This window comes from Apium graveolens, chromosome 11, assembly GCF_009905375.1.
Source record: "Apium graveolens cultivar Ventura chromosome 11, ASM990537v1, whole genome shotgun sequence".
NCBI classification, from domain to species: domain Eukaryota; kingdom Viridiplantae; phylum Streptophyta; class Magnoliopsida; order Apiales; family Apiaceae; genus Apium; species Apium graveolens.
In genome coordinates this window covers 48,626,412-48,647,269 of record NC_133657.1, presented here as the reverse complement: position 1 = coordinate 48,647,269, position 20,858 = coordinate 48,626,412, and the positions used below count along the sequence as shown (strand labels likewise).

Below are 20,858 nucleotides of genomic sequence, written 5' to 3'. Positions count from 1 at the left end.
GATGAAAGAAGAATACAGAACACTACCAATGATCCAACTTCCTTGAGTGAACCAGGTATTGGAGCAACTCCTGAGAGATTGAATCAACTGGAATATGTACAAATGGTTTACCATACCTACTTGAAAGAACACATCTTGTTGTACTTCATGACGGATGGTAGGGTTTATCATATAAGGCAAAATGCCATTCCATTGAAGTATTTTGAAGAATTGGAGCATGTATTATTCTTACTTCAAGTGGATGATAGATTGACAGGAAGTGCTGTAAACTATTTGAAGGATAAGATTCAGAGACAGAAAAGGCTTTATTCTGTTAAGTCTGACAGCACATATGTTCCAAAGTACAGAGATCACAAGGGTGATATAGTTGAAATGAAGCCCAATACTGCTAAAATTATAACTACCTTTCTAGGTTACAGGGTTGTGGAATTCAATCTTGAGTCTGATAAAGCTTATTTAATCAGACTGGATCATGATATAAGAAAAGCAAAGATTAATGATCTCAGGGCTGCAATCTTTCAAATTGGTGAAGATAATGCAGAGCTTAAAGATGCTAAAAGGAGAATGATTGATGAACTTAGATATGCTGAGAGATGTTTATTGAAGAACTATCTCAGAACAACTCCTGACATCAGAGAGATCAGAATATGAAGCCAAGTCAAGATCTACAACTGATTAAATTCTGATATTTGTACAGACTGAAGCTGTTATCAGAAGTTAAATATTTGTAAAGCTTTATGGACTGTAAGTTGTAGTTATCTAGTCTAATTCTCATGCATTTGTACTTAATATTTTTGACATCATCAAATATCTGTTAAACTTGTATATTATGCTAATTTACAAGTTGGGGGAGATTGTTAGATATATTTGATAATGTCATGGCTAATATGATTTATGTTTAGTTTTCAGATCTTACTTAAATAGGATAAATCAGTACTTACTGGAAGTCAGGACTTAAGGATATCAGTACTTATATTATCAGAAGATAATCATCAGAAGATGGATATCAGAACTTAAGTGCTGAAGTACATTCAGATAAGGACAAGAGCTGATTAAAGGAAAGAAGATCGAGATAAGCATAAGAAGAGATATGCATGAAGAAGGAATTCTATGAAGAATAGAATACTTGGAAGAAAAGATATCTGATTGATATATTTTAGGAAGCAGAATTATATTCCATATCAATTAGTGATTATCTTGTAACTGTGTAATATATAAACACAAACATAGGGTTTACACTATAAGTGTTATCATATTCGAGAAGATTATTCATTGTAACCCTAGCAGCTCTCGTGATATTTGTTCATCACTGAGAGGTAACAGTTCCATACTGTAACAAAGTTTATTGTCTCAATAAAGTTTCTTTTCTGTTACTTGAGATATTAAAGTTCGATTTAATTGTACTTTACACTGTATTCACCCCCTCTACAGTGTATGTGACCTAACATCCTCCTCTAATTCTCCATTGAGAAAAGCACTTTTCACATCCATTTGAAAGACAATAAACTTTTTGTGAGCAGCATAAGCCAAAAATATCCTTATGGCTTCCAATCTAGCAACTGGTGCAAATGTTTCATCATAATCAATTCCCTCCTATTGAAAATATCCTTTTGCAACCAACCTTGCTTTATTCCTTGTAATTATGCCATCACTATCAGTTTTGTTTCTGAACACCCATTTTGTACCAACAACAGATCTGTTCTTTGGTCTTGACACTAGGGTCCAGACTTTGTTTCTTTCAAATTCATTTAACTCTTCCTGTATTGCTTGCACCCAATCAGTATCTTGAAGAGATTCTTCCACTTTCTTTGGTTCAGTCTGAGAAAGAAAAGAATTATAAAGATATTCACTTGAAGTAGTTGTTCTAGTTTTGACACCTGCATCAGGATTTCCAATCAGTATCTTGAAGGATTTAGTCCACTTCCTTGCAGATGGAAGGTTTTCTCTAGAACTGGATGCTCCTCCATTATCCATGCTATCTTCATCAACATTTTCTGATGCTCCCCCTGAAACTATGCTCTCTGAGTTGGATCCTTCAGAATTTATGTTTTCAGAACTATTAGAACTTGGCTTATCAGAACTTGATGAATCAGAACTTGAAGAGCCAGTTATATGTTCTGATGCTTCTTGAGATGTGGTTATATCTTCAGTATGCCTCCCCTGCACAGGTGCATTTTCCTTTGGCGTAGTCACCACAGTTTCAATGACATCAGAGTTTAATCCATCAGAGTTTGCAGTATCAGAATTTAGACTGTCAGGATTTTCAGTATCAGAATTTAAGTCTTCATTTTCGAATCTCAGCTGATCATGATCATAGAAATCTTCAAGTCCAGTAATCTTCTTATCATCAAAGGAGACACTGATTGATTCCATGACAACTCTTGTTCTTAAATTGTAGACTCTGAAGGCTTTTGTGGAAAGTGGATATCCAACAAAAATTCCTTCATCAGCTTTTAAATCAAATTTAGATAGCTGTTCAGGATGAGTCTTAAGAACAAAACACTTGCATCCAAATACATGAAAATACTTCAGATTTGGCTTCTTTTTCTTCACCATCTCATATGGTGTCTTTCCATGCTTGTTAATGAGTGTTGCATTCTGAGTAAAACAAGCAGTCTGCACAGCTTCAGCCCAAAAATAGGTTGGAAGCTTTGCTTCATCAAGCATAGTTTGTGCAGCTTCAATGAGAGTTCTATTCTTCCTTTCAACAACTCCATTTTGCTGTGAAGTTCCAGGAGCAAAAAATTCCTGCTTGATTCCATGGTCTTTGCAGAACTCTTCCATTGTCAAATTCTTGAACTCGGTGCCATTATCACTTCTTATTATTTTCACAGAATCTTTGACCAATTTATCCAGTTGCTTGACATGATCAATCAAGATAGATACAGTTTCACTTTTTGTGTGCAAGAAATACACCCATGTGTATCTGGTGAACTCATCCACTATGACCATAGCATATTTCTTCTTTACAATAGACATGACATTTACTGGACCAAATAGATCAACATGTAGTAGGTGATAAGGCTCAAGAATTGATGATTCAGTCTTGCTCTTGAAAGAAGATTTTCTTTATTTAGCCTTCTGACAAGAATCACAAAGGCCATCAGGAGCAAATACTGACTTTGGCAGTCCTCTCACAAGATCTTTCTTGACTAGTTCATTTATATTATTGAAATTTAAATGAGAGAGTTTCTTGTGCCAATTCCAGCTTTCTTCAATTGATGCTCTACTCATCAGACAGATTGCAGAACCATCAGTACTTGTTGAAAGCTTGGCTTCATAAATGTTGCCATGCATGTATCCTTTTAGAACAACTTTGCCTTTAGATTTACTTATAACTTCACAGTGTTCTTCAAAAAATCCACATGATAACCTCTGTCACAGATTTGACTAACACTTAGCAGATTGTGTTTAAGTCCTGAGACCAGAGCTACTTCTTTAATGATGACATTCCCAAGATTGATATTTCCATATCCCAATATTTTTCCAATATTGCCTTCTCCATAAGAAACACTTGGGCCAACCTTCTCTACAAAGTCTGATAGCAGGGCTTTATTTCCAGTCATATGTCCTGAACATCCACTGTCCAGAACTAGGATGTTTTTCCTATTGCCCTGCAATCACAAAAACCACTAATGATTAGTTTTAAGGACCCAGACTTGCTTGGATCCTTTGGCCTTATTAAGTTTGTTAACATTTGTAGCGGTTTTAGCATCAGAGTTTATGTTAACATTTTTCTTATCAGAATTTACACTATCAGACTTTGAATCAGAACTAACACTAGAAGGAATAATGCTAACTTTCTTTAAAGAAGGTTTTATTTGATAATAATCATAGTACAAACTATGATATTCCTTACAAGTATAAATGGAATGCCATAAACTACCACAATGAAAACAAGGATTTTGTGGCTTATATCTAACAGACTGACTCTTAACTCCTGACTTTGAAGGTAAGGAGTTTATGTTCTTATTCTTCCTGCAAAAAGAAGCCAGATGGTTAGAACTTCCACAGTTATGACACATTTTTCTAGGAGCATCAGGAATAGGCTTATAATCATTGCTTTTATTCACACCTTCCTTTCCATTCCTATTTTTCCTAGGTGATTTTACCTTGTTTGCATTCTTAACATCTTTCAGCTTATGCTTAAGCTGGTTCTTAGTCATTAAGCCTACGTTTACTTCAGTTGTCTTTTCCTATTTTAGTTTGTCAGAAGTTAATTCCTTTTTAACTTCTGATTTCTCAGTATCAGACTTTACAGCTACAAACTTAACAGGTTTTAACTTTGGCTTTTGTTTAACAACTATAGGCTTAATATCTACAGTTCCTTTATCATTCTTATCATCTTCATAACCTAAGCCCTCTTTCCAGTTTCCACTACTTAACAAATTCTGAGTTGTTCTGCCAGAGTTAGTCCAAGTCCTGATAATCTCTCTTTCCTTTTCTAACTCAGCTTTTAGAGATTCATTCATTTTAAGTACTTCATCCCTAATATAGAAAACATCATCTCTATCTTTCTAAGTTTGATGGAACATGACTAACTCTTTTTCTAAATAATCATTCCTCTTTTTACAAGCAAGATTTTCAGAAGTTAATCTTTCATATGTTAAAATATTATCTCTATAGCTAATGAACATGGTTTTAAGATATCTTCTCAACTCATTAATATCATCAGTATGAAAGGCATAAGTAGTTTGAGGTACCTTTAACTCAGCAGCTTCAGGACTGCTATCAGCATTCGCCATATCAGTATTTGCCATCAAGGCATAGTTCTCCTCAATTTCAGAATCTGAAGTATCTGTCCAGCTTTTCTTCTTTGTGACAAGAGTCTTGCCTTTGTCACTCTTCAATTTATTGCAATCAGGAGATATGTGGCCTTTTTCACCATAGTTGTAGCATTTGACATTTGTGTAGTCTCCTCTGTCAGACTTCCCTCCTTTGCCATCAGATTTTCTGAAATTCTTCTTATCAGAACTTGCACCTTTCCTGGAAAACTTTTTTCCCTTCCTGAACTTCCTGTATGCAATCCTTGTGATTCCTTTTACCATAAGAGCACACAGCTTCATCATATCTTCATCAGCATCCATCTCAGGCGAGCTTTCAGTTTCTGAGTCACCATCACTATCAGAACTTGATGACTCAGTATCAGACTTTGTGAAGAGCGCTTTACCCTTGCCTTTCCTTGAGGTAGCTGCCTTGGGAGATTCTTCTTCAGCCTTAAGAGCAACTGTCCTTGACTTTCCTCCTTTCCTCTTGCTTCTTTGTTCTATCTCAAGTTCATGAGTCTTGAGCATCCCATAGATTTTATCAAGAGTTGTTTCTTCAAGATTATAGTTGTCTCTTATGATTGTGGCCTTCAAATCCCAGTTTTCAGGAAGAGCTAACAGGAATTTAAGGTTTGAATCTTCAAGATCATACTCCTTATCAACCAGTGACAAATCATTCAAGAGTTTGACAAATCTATCATATAAATCAGTCAATGACTCATTAGCCTTTGAGTCAAAGTGTTCATACTCTTGAGTGAGTATTGTCTTCCTGTTCTTCTTAATAGAATCAGTTCCCTGACATCTTGTTTCCAAGGTATCCCATATCTCCTTTACAGTTTTGCAGTTTATTACCCTATTTGACATTACATTATCAATGGCACTATACAGCAAGTGTCGTACCTTAGCATCCTTAGCAATTGATGCGATATTTTTAGCAGTGTAATCACTCTTCTCTTTTGGTACAGACTTTGTTGCTTCACCTGCAACTGCAACAACGAGTTTTGTTGGATTGTGAGGTCCTTCCTTGATTCTATCAAGATATTCTGGATCTGTAGCTTCTAGAAACATAGTCATCCTCACCTTCTATATGGGATATTCAGATGGTTTCAATATGAGAACTCTAATAGCCTCATATCAACTATGGATTTGTGTCTTTGGAGGTTCTTCAGTTTTGGTGGGCTTAGTTGGAGTTTCTACTTCAGACATGATTGTTTTTGGAACTTAAACTGTTTGTGTGTTAACAGATCGGCTCTGATACCACTTGTTAGGTCACACACACTGTAGAAGGGGGTTGAATACAGTGTATAGCACAATCAAATCGAATTCAAATAACACAAGTAACAAAAAATAGACTTTATTCAATGCAATAAACTCTGTTATAATATGGAACTGTCCTCTCTCAGTGATGAACAAATATCACGAGAGCTGATAGGGTTATAATGAATAATATTCTCGATAATGATAACACTTATAGTGTAAACCCTATGTCTGTGTTTATATACTACACAGTTATAAGATAATCGCTAATTGATATGGAATATAATTCTGCTTCCTAAAATATATCAATCAGATATCTTTTCTTCCAAGTATTACATTCTTCATAGAATTCCTTCTTCATGCATATCTCTTCTTACGTTTATCTTGATCTTCTTTCCTTTCAATCAGCCGCCTTCCTTATCTGAAAATTTCCTTTAAGTCCTGATATTATCTCCTGATAAATATCTCCTGAACCTTAAGTACTGATAACTTAAGTTTTGATTTCAGTATAAGTGCTGATTTCAGTTAAGTACTGATTTGTCCTATTTAAGTAAGATCTGAAAACTAAATATAAATCATATTAGTCATGACATTATCAAATATATCTAACAGTTCAAAAGTACTTGCCTTATCACCGATGATTTCCAACTTTACTTGTACCCATCTAACAGTTTTACTTTTCCATCACTTTCCTTCTTTTTCTATGCCTTGCTTCTATTCATCGATCACTTGCTTTCTTTTTCTACACTTCAGTTCTATTTACCGATCACTGGCCTTCTTTTCTATGCCTCGCTTACTCTTTTAGGCATCACAAGTATCTGTCAATACTCAATCTCATATCATTCTAATCGTCACAGAGACGTCATAAGCTTTTATCTACCCTTCGTTTTACCCAAATCCGATTTATGGATTGAAAGTTATAGCAAAAACCGTCAAACAACAACCACATAGGCATATAACACATCAATCAGATAGCACGTAGAACATAGCACGCAAGATATTCGATCAAAATAATTTTTCAAAGAAGATTTAGGGTCAAAATGATTTTCCAGGTATTTAATACGAATTTTTGAACATTTTTCGGAATTAAAACGGGACTCCGAATCATTTTATAATTAAATAATAGGGTTCAAACACCCGAATCTGACTTTAAAATAATTTTATAATAATTATCGAGCTTTGAAAATAATTTAAAATAATATTTTAAAGCTCGAAACTATTTTTCGGAATTTTTAAATCCAATTAAATAATTAAATCCCATTATTAAATCAATTAAAATCAACTAATAATTAATTAAATTAATTAATCAATTAATATTAAATTAATATTAAATTAATTAAAATAATTAAAATTAATTAATAAAATAAATCAGATTTATTTTTGGAATTAATAAATAATTGAAATGAATTTTAGAATTAAAAATGAATTTTTAGAATTTATAAATAGGATTTTGAATTAATTTTTAAACAAAAATATGTAGAAACAGATTTTTAGAAACAGAGTTAAGGGAAATTGGATCGAAGGCGGGTCGGAAAAGAACCCAAACGAGTTGGGAAGAAACAGGTCGCGTCTGCCAAGAACCACCGGCTGAAACCCAGAATCCGGCGACACTTGGCAGCTCCGGCGAGGCTCCGATCTCAGTCAAAACATCGCGATTTGGCCTTCCTTTCGACTGGGTTTCAATCAACATCCTAACAGAAATCCAATTACTACAATAACAACCGCAGATTGTGTCCGTATATAAAATCCGGTGATATCTCCATTAAAACCGGTCAGAAATCCGACCACCTTGACTAACCACTTCCGAGTATCGTTCCATACAAATAAATACTTGAATTGAATATAAACGATGCCAGGAAACTCTTTATATCATCAAAACTAATCCATAACCCCCGAATCAGAAAATCCTAAATCTCAATTAAGAACATTCATCGCTTATTTGAAAGGAATATGTCCTAAGTCCAATCATGTATTAGGATTTAGGAATAACTCTTTATGTAATCTGTTTTGATTTCATTGATTTTAATAAAAGACTTGTTTTGTTTTTATTACGGGCTCTATCTATTTAAGTGTTTAAATAAGATATACGATAGTTTGGAGTAAAGCTTTTTATGGATTATGATGAGATCATAATAGTGAGACCTAAAAAGATGATAACTCTAAACTTAAATAGTTCCTGGTCATAGGATTACTAACTTGTAATTAATAATCCGCAAAGATCGGTACATACTATGTTTGCTTCATTATGAAGGATGTCTGTTCTCATAGACATTTGTGTGGTGACACTATAGCTAGTATGTAGGTGCTTATTATAGAATAAGTTCACTGAACATGACTCGCACAGCTGAACAACTGATGGAGTTCACTCACGTGTCAGCAGTTGTTCACCTAGTGATAGTTGTACAAGTATCCTTAGACTTGAGGTCATCATAGTCATCTTGTGTACACTGAACTATGCTTTGGTTTAGTTCTTAGTCTCTAGGGACAATTATTAGGGCTCTTCTGGGAATAGGAATTTGTACACGAAGATAGTGTATGATCAATAAAGGATCTATCCCTTCCAGTGAAGGAAGCGAATGTTCAAGGCTGATCCATTTATGCTAGTTCAGGAATCGCTGGCCAGAGTAAATGAAATTAGAAAGGAGTTTCTAATTTGCATAGAACTAAGCATAGTAAATGGTAAGCAAGTGATTGAATTAGATAGGCTTGACACGAGATCCATGCCTTGTATTTAATCGGGACATTGTAGGGTAGAAGGAGTTTATTGTACGGTAACTATTCACTGAATAGGTTCTTGATATTCTAAGCAGTGAATTCATATTATCCGGATAGTCGCGATATGCTGAGAAGTATCCCTCACGATGTAGAATAAATGTGATTAATTAATTAATCATATTTAATAAATTAGAGAATTTATATAAATAATGATAAAATAGTTTTATTATTATTTATTTCTACTACCGGCTTAATATTGAACCTACAGGGTCACACCATAAAAGGAGAATAATTTAATGGTGGAGGAATTAATTAATAATGGCTAAATAATTATTTATTTGTGAAATAAATAATTAATTGGCAAATTTAATAATTGATTAAATGAGATTTAATTGATTATAAATTAATTAAGAAAAGTTCTTAATATTATTAATTAAAGGATTTAATTTTTGGAAATTAAATCAAGAGAGAGAATTATTTCTAAAGTGTTTAGAAAAAGGATTAATAATTAAAAGGTGTTTTAATTATTAATGAGAATAATAAATGGGATAATAATAATAATATTTATGGGAAAATTTCAGCTGAAAATTTTGCCTATAAATACACTATTATAGACCCTATTTTATTCTAACCCACATCAAACCCGAAAACCCAAAAAGTTTGGAAAACCCAATTCTCTCCACCTTCTTCCTCCTCCTTAACATCGTTTTCTTGGTGTATACCGGTGGAGTGCTTCACACTTGAGGAGCAACTGCTAAGGATCTCTAATTATTGTCTCCGAATTATATTAAAAGGTTAGATTCGATCCCTCGAATTTTTATTCACGATTTATATGCTTTTATTTGGATTTTGTATGTGTAAAAGTGTTTTCCATGCCCCCGCTGCGTTAAAAATCCAACATTATTAACCCTGATTTAACAATCCGAGAATCAAACCCAATTTTGAGCATGTTATTGAACTCCGTTTTTGACATATAATATACCAAAATGACCAGGAAGAAAGGATCTATATGATTATACCATCAAATCATATCAAAAATATCAAGAACAAAAATTCCTAATTTAATCCATAAATAATTCGAATTAAAATAATTAAATCAGAAAAATACCTTGATTTCTGCACAAAAATGGATGGTTGATTCAGAAAGGTATTTTCAAGAGCTTCGTTTTGATATATTGCACGCCCGAATCAGAGTTCGATAACGCCTTCGTTCGTGCGTTTGATTCTCAAGAACGTAACGTTTTTAGGGTTTTTCCTCTGTAAATTCGATATTTTTACTGATCGATTATGATTATACAAATAAAATAAAATAATAAAAGGGCTATATATATTTATGGAATATTGGTTCATTTTGGATCGTTTTGGATCGATAAATTAGTTACTTAGCCGTTAAGTAACTGCAAAACGATCCGAATTAATACCCGTATTGGATAATTATCCAAACCGGACTTTTTATAAAACACTTTATATGAAAATAATGTAACCGTACTTTTTATGAAACACTTTATATGAAAATAATGTAATAATATCCCGTCTTTCAAGAATACGGGTTTTGTTGATTCACCGAAATGATTACCGTGTCAAAAATTTTGCACCGGGCCGCGCACGGGTCAACCCGTAATCCGGATTGAAAAAGTCAAAACACGGAAAATGTCCGGAATTACCAGATTCGGTTAGGAAGGAGTTTTCGGAAAAGTTTCGGGTTAAGAAAACGTAAAAATGGTTGAAGTTGGACGATTCCCGGCTTTATAAAATAATTTTGTAATTATTCAAAAAATAATTAATAAGTTCATAAATTAATATAAAATGATATGACAGTCTAAAAATTACCAGAAAAATATCTTAGTTATCTAATATATATTCTGGACATAATAAAATTAACATACTTTACCACATATCAACATCCACATAACAACACCAATCGTCAAATAATTCACCAAAAATCACATAATAATCACATAATAATCATTTATCGATAAAAATAACTGCACACAATATCCCGGATATTACACAAGATCTTCTAGAGAAAAGAGTTATAAGACCCAGTGTATCCCCATGGGGTGCACCATTACTGTTTGTCAAGAAGAAGGACGGGAGTATGCGACTGTGTATTGACTATCGAGAACTGAATAAGCTGACTATTAAGAACAAGTATCCGTTACCAAGGATCGATGATTTGTTTGACCAATTGAGAGGCATTGTATGGTTTTCTAAGATAGATTTAAGATCTGGATATCATCAACTGAAGATCAAGCCAGAAGACATTCCGAAGACCGCATTCAGAACTAGATATGGGCATTATGAGTTTCTAGTGATGGCATTTGGATTAACCAATACACCAACAGCTTTCATGGATCTGATGAATCGAGTATTCAAGAAGTATTTGGATAAATTTGTGATCGTGTTCGTAGATGACATTTTGATATAATCCAAGACAGAAGAAGAGCATGCAGAGTATTTAAGGATAGTTCTGGAAATAATGCGACGGGAAAAATTGTACGCAAAGTTTTCCAAGTGTGAATTTTGGTTAAAAGAAGTACGATTTCTTGGGCACGTGATTAGCAATAAAGGAGTGGAAGTGGATCCAGCAAAGATTGAAGCCATAATCAACTGGGAGAGACCAAAGACACCAACAGAAGAAAGAAGTTTCATGGGATTGGCAGGTTACTACAGAAGATTCGTGCAAGATTTTGCGAAGATAGCTACGCCGTTGATAAAGCTCACCAGGAAGAACCAGAAATTTGAATGGGACGAGAACTGCGAGGAAAGTTTCCAAGAATTAAAGGATAGATTAGTATCTTCACCAGTGCTAGTCTTACCAGATGATCAAGGAAACTTTGTGATCTATAAAGGATTGGGATGTGTATTGATGTAGCATGACAAAGTGATAGCCTACGCTTCAAGACAGTTAAAACCACATGAAGAGAAGTATCTGACGCATGATTTGGAATTGGCAGCTATAGTGTTTGCATTAAATATTTGGAAGCATTGTTTGTATGGGAAAAGTGCGAGATCTACACGGACCACAAGAGTTTAAAGTATACCTTTACCCAGAAGGAATTAAATATGAGACATAGAATATGGCTCGAATTGATCAAGGACTACGACTGTACCATTAACTATCATTCAGGTAAAGCAAATGTGGTGGCCGACGCTCTGAGCAGAAAAGAAAGGTTAAACATGATCACTTCATCTGAGGAATTGATCAAGGAATTTGAGAAACTTGAAATAGAAGTCAGTACCCCAAGTATGTCTACAGATGTGTTGTGTACAATGTCTTTTCAACCAGAACTATGAGAGAAGATAAGAAGATGTCAGGAAGAAGTAATGAGCCATGAATGAGACAGTTTGACAAGAGAAGAGCTAGGGAGTCAAAAGGATGATAAAGGAATCTTAAGATTTGCTTCCAGAATATGGATACCCAATGTAGCCGGGCTGAAAGATGAAATTCTTCGAGATGCTCACAACTCCAGATATTCAATTCATCCCGGAAGTACGAAAATGTACGAAGATTTAAGAGAAAACTTTTGGTGGCCAAGTATGAAGAAAGAGATTGTTGAGTGGGTGAGTAAATGTTATACGTGCCAGTGAGTTAAAACGGAACATCAAAGGCCCAGTGGACTAATACAGCCATTGGACATTCCAGAATGGAAGTGGGAGCATATAGCGATGGATTTCGTAGTTGGAATACCAAGGACCAGGGCAAATCATGATGCTATTTGGGTTATTATTGACATATTGACGAAGTCAGCGAATTTTCTTCCTATCAACGAGAGATTTTCAATGGATAAATTGGTTCGGTTATATCATAAGGAAATTGTGACACGACATGGAGTTCCAGTATCTATAGTTTTAGACCGAGATCCTCGATTTAATTCAAGATTTTGGAGAAGTTTTCAAGATTGTCTCGGAACGAAGCTGAACATGAGTACCGCGTATCATCCGCAAACAGATGGTCAAAGTGAAAGAACGATTCAAACTATTGAAGATATGTTAAGGGTATGTGCACTAGATTTTGAAGGAAGTTGGGACGAACATTTGCCATTGGTTCAATTCTCCTACAACAACAGTTATCATACCAGTATTGGAATGCCGCCTTACGAAGTTTTGTACGGGAGAAAATGCAGATGTCCAATATGTTGGGAAGAAGTCGGTGAGAGAAAGATTTTGGGTCCAGAATTGATCCAGCAGACAAAAGAGAAAATAGAACTCATTCGAAAAAGATTAATAGCGGCACAAGATCGTTAACGCAAATATGATGATCCTGCCAGAAAGGATATGGAATTTGAAATTGGTGAAGCAGTGTTATTGAAGGTTTCCCCTTGGAAGGGTTTATTAAGATTCGGGAATAAAGGAAAGCTGAGTCCGCGTTATGTTGGCCCTTTCGAGATTTTGAGGCGGGTGGGAAAGGTTGCTTACGAGTTAGCATTACCACCTCACATGCAGCATATTCACAATGTGTTCCATGTGTCAATGTTAAAGCGTTATTTGCTTGATTCGAACCATGTGATAGAATATGAGCCAATCGAGATTCAGCCAGATTTATCTTTTGTAGAGCAACCAGTGTAGATATTAGATAGGAAAGAAAGAGTGCTTAGGAATAAGTCTGTATCTTTAGTGCGAGTTTTGTGGAGGAATCCCAAGGTTGAAGAGTCGACTTGGGAATTGGAAAGTGAAATGCGATCCAAGTATCCTCACTTGTTTTCTTAGGCTAATTATGAGGTCAGAATCCTGTTAAGGGGGAAGGATGTAATATCCGGGAAAATTATGTGAATATTATATGTTAAATAAATAAATATTATGTGTTTTATAAATTTAAGGTGATTATTTCCATGATATTAGATGTTACAGTTGTTATGTGTGTTTCTGTGCGGGCCAGAAAATTTTTCGATTGATTAATATATGTTTAAACTGCAATTATATGAATCTATCTGCAATCGGGACGCGTATTTATTAGCATCTTTATTAAGGTACTTGTTTTATTTCATTTTATCCGTGTTTGAATGTATTCTAGGTGTTTTCGGGATTTTCTAGTAATTTAGGGAGCGTTTTCGTGTTTCAAAAATCAACGGACCGGGACCCCACCGGGACATCAAACCCCACAAAATCTGTGTTTTTATTTTTATAAAATTATTCGTATTTCAAATACCCTTTATTTTGTATTTTCGAATTATTCACAATTTTTGGGAAATTTTGACATTAATTTTGTATTTTATCGTTTTTAAAATTATTTCCCGTAATTATTATTTTGGGGCCCAAATTATGATAATTAGGGGACAAAAGCACCCTCAATTTATTTTGGGGTATTAATTTCTGTATATATATAAATAGCAGTTGTTTTGTTTTTATTATTTTATTGGTGTTTAAAAAAATCAGAAAATAAAAGAAAAACCAAGAAACTGTTCTTGGGGATGTTCTTAACTTAGAGAATCAATCCTATTTTTTTGAGTGATTTTGATTTCGGATTTTAAAGCTTGAATATCCAAAACGAAGCTTGGATCATCAGCTTCATATTCGTACAATCAGATTCATCAAGTGGTAATCAAATCGATTTTTTGATTTTTTTGTTTATAACCTTCGAATTGGGGCTTTGCAATCTAGTGATTGTTGGATTGTTTGTGTGACATGAGTAGTATTATCTGTTAAATTGCAATTGATTCATAAGTATAAATTGATTAAACAACTGATATAAGATATGGATCAAATTAAATTTTAATTGTTAGTTTCAATCGAATCTAGTGTTTTTATACGTTGATGGGATGATTGTTTGGATAATTATAATAGATTTGTATTGATTCCAGGTTTTATTTGAGATATAAATGATTGATTTTGGTGATGTTATCACTGGAAACGAAGTTCGGCCGGAAAATCGTCGGCTTCGCCTCGACCTCGTCGGTTCTTCGACGGAGGGGATGATTACTCGCTGTTTCGAGACGGTTTGCAAGTGTTCTGATCGTGACTGGAATGTTAGAAAGAAATGATGTAACTGTGGACTGAAAATCGGTGAAATCGGGACTGTTTTGACCTCGTCGGAACATCGCCGAATTCTCGGCCTTCGCCGAAATCTGCAACTGTTCCGGCAGGGTTCTTGATGTTCTTCCCCAACCCGATTTTTGACCCATGACCCGACCCGGACGAAACCCTAACCCTAGTCCCTTGATCCTTTCTCCCCAAATTCAAAATCTTAAAATCTGTTTCTGTCTTTCTTTTTTAAAATTTATTTTGAAATTACTTTCTTATTACCAAAAATCATTTATTTTATGTTTAAAAATCATTTACTTATCATTTTTAAATTCTAAAAATTATTTTCCTAATTCTTTTGAATTCCCAAATATTTTTCTTTATTATTTTCAAAATTCAATTTGATTTAATTATTTATAGTTTATTTTAGTTAATTATTTATGAGTTTAATTAATTGATTAATTCAGTTAATCAATTAATTTTATTTATAAATAGTTAAATAAATGTAAATTATTTATATTTAATTCAAATAATTCCTAAAAAAATTTAAAAATTATATTTTGGTATTTAAAAGTCAATTAAAATTATTATTAATTGATTTATTTCCATTTATTTATTATTTTATTCATAATAATTAAACCGTTCGTCCGTTTAATACGAAACGAACGCGTATAGACTCAGAAAAACATTGCGCTTACAATAAAAATACTTTTAAGCCCTAATTTATTTCGTATTGCAATAACATTTGATTTGTGTATCAGTTTGAGTTGGTATCTGATCGGTAAGTATTATTAGTGACCCGAATTCAACTCTGAGACATTTCTTTTAATGATCTGACTTATGTATTACATGAAATATGTGATTACGTATTATACGAATGCCATGATTACGTGTTATGTGATACGCATGCTATCTGTTTACAGTTTTAAAATTCCATGCTTAGTTATAAATGATCGGGTAGATGTCAAGACGTATAGTTACGTCGATTGAGTTTGGTTCTGTCAATTAAGATAGTCCTTTTGTTTATAGAATCGAGTAGCAAGGAGTGTGGTCAAGTGTTAGATGGAGATAGTAGCCAGCAGCTATAAGCAAAGTTACAGTAAGAGGTTATCTAGCATACCAGGCAAGTACCCCTAACTTCACTTATCATTTATGTGACGTTTATTTCGAATCATATTATGCAAATATCTATATCTTCACTTATCATTCAAGTGATATTGACTTTGAACCTTATTCTTTCAATTTCCATACTATTCTAAGTTCATAATAGTTAAATGTTTTATATTTCACTATAAATTGCTCTATACAGTGAAACGTTGGATTGAGATTAGTGAATAACTAATTGTTCTAGTTATTTGCCATCGATCATTGAGATAGCTCCGGACCATGAGAAATGGGGAGTTATACAGTTAAGGATGTCCTTTGATTCGGCTCCTTTGATCAAAATGTTTTATGGATTGGATGAATGCGTAAGTGACCGGGATGGACGGTCCAGCGGAGGGCTATTTCTTTGTGTTATATGAAATATTATGATACAATTTGTGCCACAGGCATATATATTCCCTTTTTATTTGAGTACTCATGTTTTGGGGACATGTTTCTATGCATCATGAACCAGTGCTATCACACGGGCTGATCAGCATGTGATAGTACGTCCGTCGGAGTTAGATTCCAATCTAAAAATTTTCGTTTATTGCTGATAGCTTGTGAAGCGTTTATTATTGATCAAATATTACTGATTTTATCCCGTTGTTCAGTTATTATCAAAATGTGGTTTATCATTTAAAGCACATTTTATACTGCTTGCTGAGCATTTCTTTCGCTCATACTTGTTTATCAATCTAATCTTTCAGCTAAGCCAGAGCAGGCTTGAGTTCCAGGTTTGAACAGAAGTCGAGTGCTTGTAGATAGTTGGGTGTGTTTTCCAGGTAAACTGTTTTGGGACGCTTGAATAAGCCTAGAGGTTTGTAATAAAATTTGAATAAGCTGTAAAACTAATTAGACTTATGGTTTTTAATAACAGTTGGTTTGTATTAGTGCATGTTTCATACTATAACATGTGATTGATTCAGTGTATGCAAGGGGTCATATTTATTATATTATTCTGCTGTGATTATTTATTATGGTTTATTGGCTAGTGACCCCCAAATCTAGACCCCGGGTTTGGAGGGCGTCACAATCCAAGTGAATGGTCTTACTCCAGAGATCTCGAAGAAATGCATTGAATTTTATCAACGGCTTCGCAACATCAGCTTTGACAGATTTCTTCACAGCAAATTACTACAGATAATGAAGTATAAAATGCGCATCGTGGCTCTTATGCCCCCAATACCTTCCTCTCGTTTATGTGCACATAACGACTAATATTAGAGGCACAGTCGTAAGGTAATTTTGCATTCTTCAATACCTTGAAAAATATATATTTCTCCTTATTTGACATGTCAAATAAGGCTGCATTAATTTCATACGATTTCCCATCAGAAGATTCCACCGGATGAAGGGACTTCCGTATTCTCATTTCTTGTAAATCAAATTAGGCTGCCAAATGATCTTTTGACTTGCCACTAATGTTAAGCAAGGTACCTAATATATTTTCACAATTTTTTTTCGATGTGCATGATATCGAGGTTATGTCTTAATGGATTATGCTTCCAATAAGGCAAATCGAAAAAAATGGACTTCTTTTTAAAAGGGATGCCAGTTTCACGCTTTCTTTTTTATTTTCCCCGAATTGGTTTTTAAACCCAAACAACTGCTGTTCAACCTCTGTTCCCGTCAACGGTTCTGCAATCTGCCTCGTCTTAATTGCCCCATTAAATTTTTTCTTGTCAAACCTCCATTTATGGGAAGGATCAAGAAACCTATGATGACTCATATAACACATCTTATGGCTGTGTTTTAAATATTCTGAGCAGGTCTCGTAATGGCACACCAGGCACGCGAACTTACCCTTTTGTGCTCCAACCGGACAACACAGCATAGCCCGAAAAGTCGCTAATGGTCCAGAGTACCCCTGCCCATAAATTAAAGTTTTGATCAGTCATGGCATCATAAGTTTGGATGCCAATATCCCACAACTCTTTCAACTCGGCGATTAATGGTTGCATATATACGTCGATACTGTTTAAAGGAGAATGTGGACCCGATATCAACGTCGAAAGAATTAAATTTTCTTGTTTCATGCAAATCCAAGGAGGCAGGTTGTAGTTTACTAGAACAATAGGACATGTAGTATGAGTTAAACTCATTGTACGATACAGACAGAATCCATCAGCAGCTACACCTAGTCTTATATTTTGAATTTCCGAATAAAATTCAGGATAATTAGTGTCCATCATCTTCCAAGCTAAGGAATCAGCCGGGTGCCTTAGCTTCCCATCTTCTACCCGTCCCGTTGCATGCCAAGTCATGAGTTTAGAAAATTATTTGCACATAAAAATTCTTTGCAACCTAGTTTTAAGGGGAAAGTATCTCATGACGTTTGCTAGCACTTTGCTAATAATTCTCACTGGATCATCATTAGCACCTCGAAACCCAACATTTATCACAAACTATTTTATCCTTATTATCGCCCAATACAGCATGCAACTGTTGGGGCAGCCATGTATTTTTTTGATAATGCAGACCTAAGTCTTTGATTATATTTTTAGCAGATGTAAAAGATATAGGTACATTGGCTTCAGGAAAGGCCTCTGTAATCAGAACTAATAACTCACTGAAGCCCGACTCGGTAATTCCATGAAGACACTTCAAATGGTAAATCCGGATAATAAAACTTAGACGAGAAAATTTTGTGTAGCCCGGATATAGAGGTTTTTTTCCCTCCTCGACAAGACGATAAAATTTTTTAGCCTCCGCATTTGGTCCTACTTCTACATTCTGAAATCTCCTACCTGTACAATCGAACATCTCTTGTAAATTATCCCCGAAGGCAGTCCCCGCTTCACAGTCCTTAAAATCGGTCTTATTTCTTATTTTGGCTCCTGAAATCCTATAAATCCATTGGATATGTGACAGAGATGGTTCCCTGTAGATTAGATTATCATAAAATACATCTGCACGATGCCACTTACGATCATCACAATCTTTGTAGGGGCACTTTAATTCATCATCAACAGAAAAAATGGCAAATGCCTTCTCAACAAAATCTTTTATCCCCTTTTCATATTCTTCGTTGTATCTTGGAAGTCCTATCCATCTTATATTATCATAACCAGTTTCTATTTCTAAAATCTACCGTTAACAGATTCAATAGATTGTGCACCTATAAGTCAGCATAATATTAATATCTACTATATCAATACATATTAATACATATCAACAGTAGTCTAACCAGCTGGACCAGTTTTATTAGTAGCATATATAAACATTTCCCCTAATTCGAAATATCTACAATATATATAATTATCTTATCGCGTTAACAGTTGAGGTAAACGTAGGTGCATATCACTAAACAGAAAAATACCAACTATTCATAAAGGATTGTGAGTATATAAACCGAAAACAAGTACCGTATCATACATAAACAGAAAAACCTCTGCATTCATACCATAAAAATACTCACTTATTCGGTTAACAAATAAGAATAAATACCAACTTATTCAATAGCATAACCAACTTGAAGAACAGTATATCATGTATATCACTAAATTAAACCATACCCAAACATCGTGCATAAACCCAATAATACGCAAAATAAACCCAATCGAACACAAAACAAACCCAATTGAACATAAAAACAACCCAATCGAACACAAAATAAACCCAATCGAACAAATACAATAATTAATTATTAAACACATAAACATATAAACCCAGTGAAAGTTCTTTACCTTAATGCAAGCTTTTTACCCACTGAAATGCTTCAAAAATCGAAGAACCCCCAAATGGCCTGAAAAACTTCAATCCCCTGAAATGCAAGATATAAACTGTTAGTAAAATAGTTTATACAACTAAATGCAAGAGTAAAAAAAGAAAATAAAGATATATTACCAGTTAATCGAAGAACCCCCAAATTGAAGAACCTTAATTACCCATAAAACAAAAATCGATGTGTTAGTAAGCCTAATGGAAGAAAGTGTGTATGTTTGTGTATTCAAGTACCAGTTAATCCATGCTTCAATTAGGATGCGAGCGTGAATCGAAGAAGAGAATCATTTTTTTTGTGAAAATGCGTGTGTTTGTGTATCGAGAAGAAAGTGCGTGTGTGTGTGCGCTTTTGTGTATCGAGAGAGAGTGTCTGAGTGTATTGTGAGTGTGTGAGTGTGTTAGCATAGTTTTTAGTTGGAGGGAAAAACTACCGCCCAGACAATTCACCTCAGGAATAGCATATTTCTATTTATTTTTTTATAAATTAATTTTTATTTAATTATATAAGTAAAAAATGTTTTTTTAATTTTATATATTATTATTTGTTTTTGAAATAATTTAAAATGTAAATTTATGATAATATAATTTATGATATTATTTCTAGTGTTACATGTTATGTAACACCATCACTTTCATGTAACAATAGGTTAACAGCTATTGTAACACCAATTTCATGGTGTTACAATAGACCTCAACTTTCTAAGCTACCGCAACGAAATGCTTGTAACGCTTTAGAAAAAGCATTGCAGTAGGCCGTTTATGGCGTAGTGCAAGTCTAAGGACCATTACATCATTATCATAGTGAGAATTATTTATGACATAATAGACATGAAGAATCTCACATTAGGTCTGTCCAGCACAATGTACATTTATATCTGCATGTGTTTTTAATTTAGTATCACTATACAAATGATTAATAAGATGTGATTATCACACAACAAACACACCGGTCTTAATGCATTATTATTGTCCCTAAATAATAATACTCGACTAGGGACCTTTAGATATATTGATACTATTCTCATAATCTCATTTCTAAGTCATGTACTTTGAGATATAGAATTCATATCATATTCCAAGGATATTTATTAATCTAATATTTATATCGCAGTAAATGAAGACATAATAAATTATAAAGGGAATAATCGATAGAACATAAACATTAATAATCTAAGTGTCTTAAACAAAAACTTATAATGTTGTCCTTAGGGCACAAACACTAACAATCTCCCACTTGCACTAGAGCCAATCACCCATGTATCTAATACTCATGTAACTAGTATGACCACC

General features: G+C 34.1%; 1 long non-coding RNA gene across 1 annotated transcript in view; it reads right to left on the bottom strand.

Moving 5' to 3' along the window:
• LOC141697169 (uncharacterized) overlaps positions 1-19,914 on the bottom strand; it is a 40,415-nt gene extending 20,501 nt beyond the window's left edge. The window contains exons 1-2 of the long non-coding RNA XR_012564608.1: positions 19,692-19,914; positions 19,532-19,608 (exon numbers count right to left, since the gene is read on the bottom strand). This is a non-coding gene — a long non-coding RNA (uncharacterized LOC141697169). The remainder of the gene's footprint in view (positions 1-19,531; positions 19,609-19,691) is intronic.
• Between the last annotated feature and the right edge of the window lie 944 nt (positions 19,915-20,858).